Source organism: Coregonus lavaretus, assembly GCF_964263955.1.
Source record: "Coregonus lavaretus genome assembly, contig: HAP1_SCAFFOLD_1144, whole genome shotgun sequence".
NCBI classification, from domain to species: Eukaryota; Metazoa; Chordata; class Actinopteri; order Salmoniformes; family Salmonidae; genus Coregonus; species Coregonus lavaretus.
Window position 1 is genome coordinate 132,199 of NW_028165236.1, and position 8,741 is coordinate 140,939.

Sequence of the window (8,741 nt, forward strand, 5' to 3'; positions counted from 1 at the left end):
CCAGAGAATGCCAGACTTTGATGACAAAGTTTGATGACAAAATGCAAATAGTCCAGGTAGCCATGATTAGCTGTTCAGGAGTCTTATGGCTTGGGGGTAGAAGCTGTTAAGAAGCCTTTTGGACCAAGACTTGGCGCTCTGGTACCGCTTGCCGTGCGGTAGCAGAGAGAACAGTCTATGACTAGTGCTGAACAAATAGTTATATTGACTACGTCTGTCCTAGCTCGCTCATTAATGTCTTAATCGGAATTACGGATTGCCTCTTATCCGCTTGTCATCCCCTTATGCCATAGTTTGTACATCTCAATTGTCAGTAGAAACCACATTTGTTTAAGCAAGTCAGCCATATCAGCTATGTTTTTTTAAAAGGCAGTAAATGAGGCTGAATGAACTGTTTCACTGCCAGACAAGGCAACGCAGATAGCCAGGTGTAGCAGTGGTAAGGTGTTGGGACTGCTGTTGGGACAGCTTTATGTAGGCCCTAACATTTTGTGGGCAATGTTTGTCACCGTTATAGTGCAATTAATGTATTGTTTAGTGTTGTGTTGTGTTGTGTAGTGGCTTTGAGCCCATTAAGGGTGTCAGGGTGTCAACGGGAGCTCAGGACAATAAACTCAATGCAACGAAGGTCATGGATATTGAAGATGATATGTATGCCAATGTAGGCACCTTCAGACTGACAGCACAAAGGATGGAGTTGCTCAACAACATTCAGGTACCGCATTCACGCACACACACATTTTCATTTATGTATCAGGCAACAGTATCCTTTGTGTACTCTCCTTAGTGCTTGAAAGAGTTGAAGAGGTTGAAGGAGAGAGATAAATGCTGCAAGATCTTAATAATACCCTGTGACGTGCTTCAGTAGATTTTCAGTGGTGGAAGAGACCCTCTGGAGTTTCTGCAGTCTGTCTGTGCCTGTAGTGCATTGTGCTGGCATTATAGGTCTTTGCGAGTGTTTTCACTGAAACATCCGTGATGTAAACTTTTCAACTGATAACTTGGCCATACTGGTCATCATGTTTCCGCAGAGCGAGCCCAGTTACAGAAGGAGACAGAAAGGCTAATCATGAAGATCAATGGTGAATTTATTAATAATTCCTGCCAATCATCAGCAGTACTCCCCCTCACAAACTTCTACAGATGCACCATTTAGAGCATCCTGTCGGGCTGTATCACCGACTGGTACGGCAATTGCACCCGTCCACAACCGAAGGGCTCTCCAGGCGGCACACTGGCTGCCCTCCAGGACATCTACAGCACCCGGTGTGACAGGAAGGCCAAGAACATCATCAAGGACCTCAGCCACCCGAGCCACACCCCACTACCATCTAGAAGGCGGAGACAGTACAGGTGCATCAAAGCTGGGAACGAGAGACTGAAAAACAGCTTCTATCTCCAGGCCATCAGACCGTTAAATAGTCACCACTAGCCGGCCTCTGCCAAGTACCCCGCCCTGAACCTTAGTCACTGTTACTAGCCGCTTACCACAGGATACTCTACCCTGCACCTTGGAGACTGCTACCTTATGTACATAGTCATTGAACACTGGCAACTTTAATAATGTTTACATACTGTTTAACCCACTTTATATGTATATACTGTATTATAGTCATTGCTCATCCTATATAACTACTGCTGTACACACCTTTTCTATTCATATACTGTCTATACCAGGGCTCTCCAACCCTGTTTCTGGAGAGCTACCCTCCTGTAGGTTTTACCTCCAACCCTGTTCCTGGAGAGCTATCCTCCTGTAGGTTTTACCTCCAACCCTGTTCCTGGAGAGCTACCCTCCTGTAGGTTTTACCTCCAACCCTGTTCCTGGAGAGCTACTCTCCTGTAGGTATTACCTCCAACCCTGTTCCTGGAGAGCTATCCTCCTGTAGGTTTTCACTCCAACCCCAGTTGTAACTAACCTGATTCATCTAATCAAGTAAATTAGTCGACCTGCCATAAAAACACGTGGGGGTGTCTTGACTATGTGATCACGCTCTCCGTAGCCGATGTGAGTAAGACTTTTAAGCAGGTCAACATTCACAAGGCCGCAGGGCCAGACGGATTACCAGGACGTGTACTCCGAGCATGTGCTGAGCAACTGGCAAGTGTCTTCACTGACATTTTCAACATGTCCTTGACTGAGTCTGTAATACCAACATGTTTCAAGCAGACCACCATAGTCCCTGTGCCCAAGGACACTAAGATAACCTGCCTAAATTACTACCGACCCGTAGCACTGACGTCTGTAGCCATGAAGTGCTTTGAAAGGCTGATCATGGCTCACATCAACACCATTATCCCAGAAACCCTAGACCCACTCCAATTTGCATACCGCCCCAACAGATCCACAGATGATGCAATCTCTATTGCACTCCCCACTGCCCTTTCCCACCTGGACAAGAGGAACACCTACGTGAGAATGCTATTCATTGACTACAGCTCAGCGTTCAACACCATAGTGCCCTCAAAGCTCATCACTAAGCTAAGGATCCTGGGACTAAACACCTCCCTCTGCAACTGGATCCTGGACTTCCTGACGGGCCGCCCCCAGGTGGTAAGGGTAGGTAACAACACATCTGCCACGCTGATCCTCAACACGGGGGCCCCTCAGGGGTGCATGCTCAGTCCCCTCCTGTACTCCCTGTGACTGCATGGCCAGGCACGACTCCAACACCATCATTAAGTTTTCCGACGACTCAACAGTGGTAGGCCTGATCACCGACAACGATGAGACAGCCTATAGGGAGGGTTCTCAGATCCTCAAAAAGTTCTACAGCTGCACCATAGAGAGCATCCTGACTGGTTGCATCACCGCCTGGTATGGCAACTGCTCGGCCTCCGAATGCAAGGCACTACAGAGGGTAGTGCGTACGGCCCAGTACATCACTGGGGCCAAGCTTCCTGCCATCCAGGACCTCTATACCAGGCCATGTCAGAGAAAGGCCCTCAAAATTGTCAAAGACTCCAGCCACCCTAGTCATAGACTGTTCTCTCTGCTACCGCACGGCAAGCGGTACCGGAGCGCCAAGTCTAGGTCCAAAAAGTTTCTCAACAGCTTCTACCCCCAAGCCATAAGACTCCTGAACAGCTAATCATGGCTACCTGGACTATTTGCACTGCCCCCCCCCCCCACCCCCCACCCCATCTTTTTACGCTGCTGCTACTCTGTTAATTATTTATGCATAGTAAAAAAATAAAAAATAAATGCATTGTTGGTTAAGGGCTGTAAGTAAGCATTTCACGGTAATGTCTACACCTGTTGTATTCGGCGCATGTGGCAAATACAATTTGATTTGATTTGATTTGACCCATAGATTATATGAAGAAAAAAAACTGATCAGAGATCCACAATCAAAGAACCAAAAGGTGGGTAATATGACCACCTACAGGAACCAAACACCAACTGAATGAATCCCCAATAATACTCACAGCAATTTCCCACACTCACAACACACCCACAGACACACGCTCGCTCCTCCATTTTCTACACTCTCTCACACACACACACACACACACACACAAACACCAAAACATATGTCATAACAGGTGGTGAAAAGTACGTGGTGGAATTCCACTGTCATAAAATGTCACACTGCCCTCATACATTTGTTGAGGGAAGCTATCCTAAATAAACGACTTGGATCCTGTCAGGACCCGGTGCGAGAAACAGTCACTAATAATTGTCAGAACCCAGAAGATGAGGCAGACACAGCAGTACTAGAGATGGTGGTTTAATAAAGAACAAAAATCCTCAGGCAAAGAAACTAAATCCACAATGTCCAAAAATAAAGCCAAGAGGCACAAAGAGGAAAACCTCCAAAAAACAAAGAAACTCCACAAAGTGGTAAAAATCCCACCAGAGAAATATCCATATAACACAAGGCTTGGGCTGGGGCTGGGTGCTAACTTACAAACACTGAGCAAGGAACTGAGGAACACACAGGGTTTAAATACTAACAGGGGAATGACCTACAGGTGCAAACAATAATTAGATCAAGAAAAAACAAAAGGTACAAAAAAGGTGCAATGGGGACATCTAGTGACCAAAACCCGAACAGTCATGGCCAAAACCTGACAGAATCCCCCTCCTAGGAACGGCTCCTGACGTTCCTACCAGCCTTCTCAGGGTGGAGGGCCCTGAACTGACGAATGAGGTCAGGGTCCAGTATGTCCTTGGCAGGAACCCAGGAGCGCTCCTCGGGACCGTAGCCTTCCCAGTCCACCAGATACTGCCAGGACCGCTGCACCCGGCGGGAATCCAGTATCCGGTGGACGGTATAAGCCGACTGGCCACCGATGACACGGGGCGGAGGGGGAGGTCTGCCTGCCGGAATAAGGGGAGAAAAAACAACAGGTTTTAATAAAGAAATGTGAAATGTTGGATTGATCTTAAGGGATCTGGGTAAGTGCAGGCGAAAAGTAACGGGATTGACTCTCCTGGCAATCTTAAAGGGACCGATGAACCTCTGGGACAGCTTGCGAGACTCCACCCGTAGCGGTAGGTTCTTAGTTGAGAGCCATACTCTCTGGCCGGGGTACAGGGTAGGACCGGGACGGCGACCTCTGTTGGCTTGTCGTTGGTACTGCTGAGAGGAACGCAGAAGATTAAGACGTGCCTTCTTCCACGTAAGCCGACAGCGTCTGATGAACCTCGAGGCTGAAGGCACTCTGACTTCTGCCTCCTGGTCCGGGAACAATAGAGGTGCATAGCCAAACTGACACTCATGCGGGGACATACCAGTGGAGGAGGAGCACAAGGTGTTGTGCGCGTACTCGGCCCAAACAATGAAGGATGACCAAGTGGACGGGTTGTTGGAAACCATGCATCTGAGGGTGGTTTCCAGCTCCTGATTCATCCTCTCAGTTTGGCCATTGGACTCCGGATGGTACCCGGAAGATAAACTGGCCGTGGCCCCTATGAGTTGGCAGAAGGCCTTCCAAAACCTTGAGGCGAACTGGGGACCTCTGTCGGAAACCATATCTTGCGGGATCCCAAAGACTCGGAACACATGGTTAATCACCAACTCAGCTGTTTCCTTGGCAGAAGGTAATTTGGTCAAAGGAACAAACCTGGCCGCCTTAGAAAACCTGTCGATGATGACTAGGATCGTAGTATTACCATGGGACGGAGGAAGGCCAGTAATAAAGTCCAATGAGATATGGGACCAGGGTCGGTGGGGAATAGATAGAGGGTGAAGGAGTCCTTGAGGGCGAAGGTGAGAAGATTTGCCCTGGCAGCACACGGAACAGGCCTTGATGAAAGTGGCAACGTCTTCCTTCATGGTGGGCCACCAGAACTTACGCTGGATGAACTCCAAGGTGCGGCCTATGCCCGGGTGACAGGTGAGGCGAGAGGAGTGCCCCCACCGAAGGACTTGGGACCTTGCTGCCTTGGGAACAAACAACCGATTAGCAGGACCTCCACCAGGGCCCGGTTCGATGGCTTGAGCTTGTTTCACGGTATCCTCCACTTGCCACGAGATCGGAGCCACGATCTTAGCGGCCGGAAGGACAGTCATGTCAGTATCTTCTCGAATGGCAGGAGAGTAGATTCGTGACAAGGCGTCCGGTTTGAGATTCTTCGACCCGGGTCTATAGGTGAGGATAAACTGAAATCGGCTGAAGAAAAGAGACCATCGAGCTTGTCTGGCGTTCAACCGCTTCGCCTGCTGGATATACTCCAGATTCTTGTGGTCCGTAAGCACTTGAAACGGTTGAGAAGCCCCCTCGAGCCAGTGTCTCCATTCCTTCAATGCCATCTTAACCGCTAGGAGTTCACGGTCCCCCACATCGTAATTCCTCTCGGCCGGGGTAAGCCGGTGAGAGAAGAAGGCGCAAGGATGAAGCTTCTTGTCTTCACCCCTCTGAGACAGGACAGCTCCAACCCCAACCTCTGATGCGTCTACCTCCACCACAAAAGGTTCCTCCGCCGTTGGTAGTGTCAGGATGGGAGCAGAGAGGATGCGCTGCTTGAGTCCTTGGAAGGCCGTCTCAGCTTCTCTTCCCCACAGAAACCTTGTGTTGCCACCCTTGGTTACCGCCGAGAGAGGGGCTGCCACCGAGCTGAAGTTCTTGATGAACTTGCGGTAAAAGTTGGTGAAGCCCAGGAAACGTTGAACTTCCTTAACGGACTTGGGGGTGGGCCAATCCGCTACCGCCTCTACCTTCTTGGGGTCCATCTGGACTCGTCCGGGTTCCACTATAAATCCCAGGAATTGTACTCGAGAGGAATGGAATTCACACTTCTCCGGCTTAACGTACAAATGGCTGTCTAGGAGGCGTTTGAGCACTTGTCTGACATGCTTAGTGTGTTCTTGAAGGGAGCTCGAAAAGATGAGGATGTCATCCAAGTACACAAACACGAAGATGTTAAGCATATCCCTAAGCACATCGTTTATGAGCGCTTGGAACACAGCCGGAGCGTTGGTCAGGCCGAAGGGCATCACCGAGTATTCGTAGTGACCAGTAGGCGTGTTGAAAGCGGTCTTCCACTCGTCCCCGGGTTTGATCCGCACAAGATGGTATGCGTTCCGCAGGTCAAGCTTAGTGAAGACAACTGCTTCCTGGAGCAGCTCAAAGGCTGTGGCCATAAGAGGTAGCGGGTAGCGGTTACGGACGGTTATGGCATTGAGTCCCCGGTAGTCGATGCAAGGTCGTAATCCGCCGTCTTTCTTGGCCACAAAGAAAAACCCTGCTCCCGCCGGCGAGGTAGATGGACGCATGAGGCCTGCTGTCAGAGCGTCCTTGATGTAGGTATCCATAGCAGCTCGTTCGGGAGGAGAAAGGGAAAAGATCCGACCCCTGGGAGGGCAGGTCCCCGGCAACAGGTCGATGGTGCAATCGTAAGGTCTATGGGGTGGTAGTTTGGTGGCCCTCTGTTTGCTAAATACCAGTTTGAGGTCATGGTAACACTCGGGAACTCGGGACAAGTCGATGGATTCTAGAGACTCGGAAGGAGAACTCTGGGAACTCGGGAAGATACAAGTGGCTTGGCACGTGGGACCCCACTGCTTGATAGTGCCCACAGACCAGTCGATGTGAGGGTTATGGCTGTGAAGCCAGGGATAGCCAAGGACAAGAGGAAACTCGGAACAGGCGATCAGATGAAAGTTCATCACTTCCTTGTGTTGGGAAACTGAAAGTCGTAAGGGGGTAGTGGCACGAGTGACAAGTCCAGATCCCAAAGGACTTCTATCCAACGTAGTAACCCTTATGGGGTCACTTAGAGGTTCAGAAGGAACGCCATTCTCCTTCGCCCAGATCCCATCCATGAAGTTACCTGCGGCTCCAGAGTCTACCAAGGCTTGAAGAGAAACCTCGTGGTCGTCCCAGGAAAGGGTAACAGGAATGAGCAGGCGGGAGTTGGATGGATGGGAGGAGGTTATGTTTCCCGTTACAGTCCTCCCAGGCCTGCACGGGAGAGTGCGTTTCCCTGGAGCCCGGGACACGTGGAGCGGAAATGGCCCGGTTTGCCGCAATATAGACAGCATCGCTCCCTCATCCGGCGGTCTCTCTCAGCCTGGGAGATGCGTCCAACCTGCATGGGTTCTGGTGGAGCCAGCGAGGATAAAGGTGGAGACTCGGAGTTGGAACCGATAGGAACTAGGGTGAGCGGTCTATGGTTTTGTTCTCTCTCTCTCAGACGCTGGTCTATGCGTGAAGCCAACTTGATAAGGGACTCGAGGTTGTCCGGTGGTTCCCGAGTGGCCAGTTCATCTTGGATGGTGTCAGAAAGACCCTTCAAAAAACACACTGTGAGCGCCTCGTCGTTCCAGCCACTTGCTGCTGCCACAGTGCGGAACTGGATGGCATAGTCCGTCACGCTGCGCCGACCTTGGCGGAGAGTCAGGAGCTGTTTGGCTGAGTCAGGGCCGTTGGTAGGACCTTGAAACACTCGCTTGAATTCTTCAGCAAAGGTAGAGTAGCTGGCACAGCAGGGACTTTGGGCATCCCACACAGCAGTAGCCCAGGCTAGAGCCTTTTCCGACAGCAGGGTGATGATATATGCTATCTTGGACCGGTCGGTGGGAAACGACGATGGTTGCAGCTCAAAGGAGAGAGAACATTGGGTGAAAAACCCCTTACAAACACTTGGGTCCCCTGAGAACCGTTGAGGAGGCGGCAGACGAGGTTCCGCCAGGGGATTAACTGCCAGGAGCCCTTGAATCGGATGAACTGGAGCAGAAGCGGTTGCCGGGGAAAGTCGATCCGAAATCTGCTTTATGGAAGTCAGCATCTCTGACAGAAGTTGAGAATGTCTAGCCATTAAGGCCTCTTGCTGAACCAGAGCAGCTTCGTGGCGTTGGACAGTCCCCTCATGGTGGGACAGCATGGAAAAAAAATCCTGGGTACTGGCTGCCTCTGGGTTCATAATAAAGGCTCAGTGTTTCTGTCAGGACCCGGTGCGAGAAACAGTCACTAATAATTGTCAGAACCCAGAAGATGAGGCAGACACAGCAGTACTAGAGATGGTGGTTTAATAAAGAACAAAAATCCTCAGGCAAAGAAACTAAATCCACAATGTCCAAAAATAAAGCCAAGAGGCACAAAGAGGAAAACCTCCAAAAAACAAAGAAACTCCACAAAGTGGTAAAAATCCCACCAGAGAAATATCCATATAACACAAGGCTTGGGCTGGGGCTGGGTGCTAACTTACAAACACTGAGCAAGGAACTGAGGAACACACAGGGTTTAAATACTAACAGGGGAATGACCTACAGGTGCAAACAATAATTAGATCA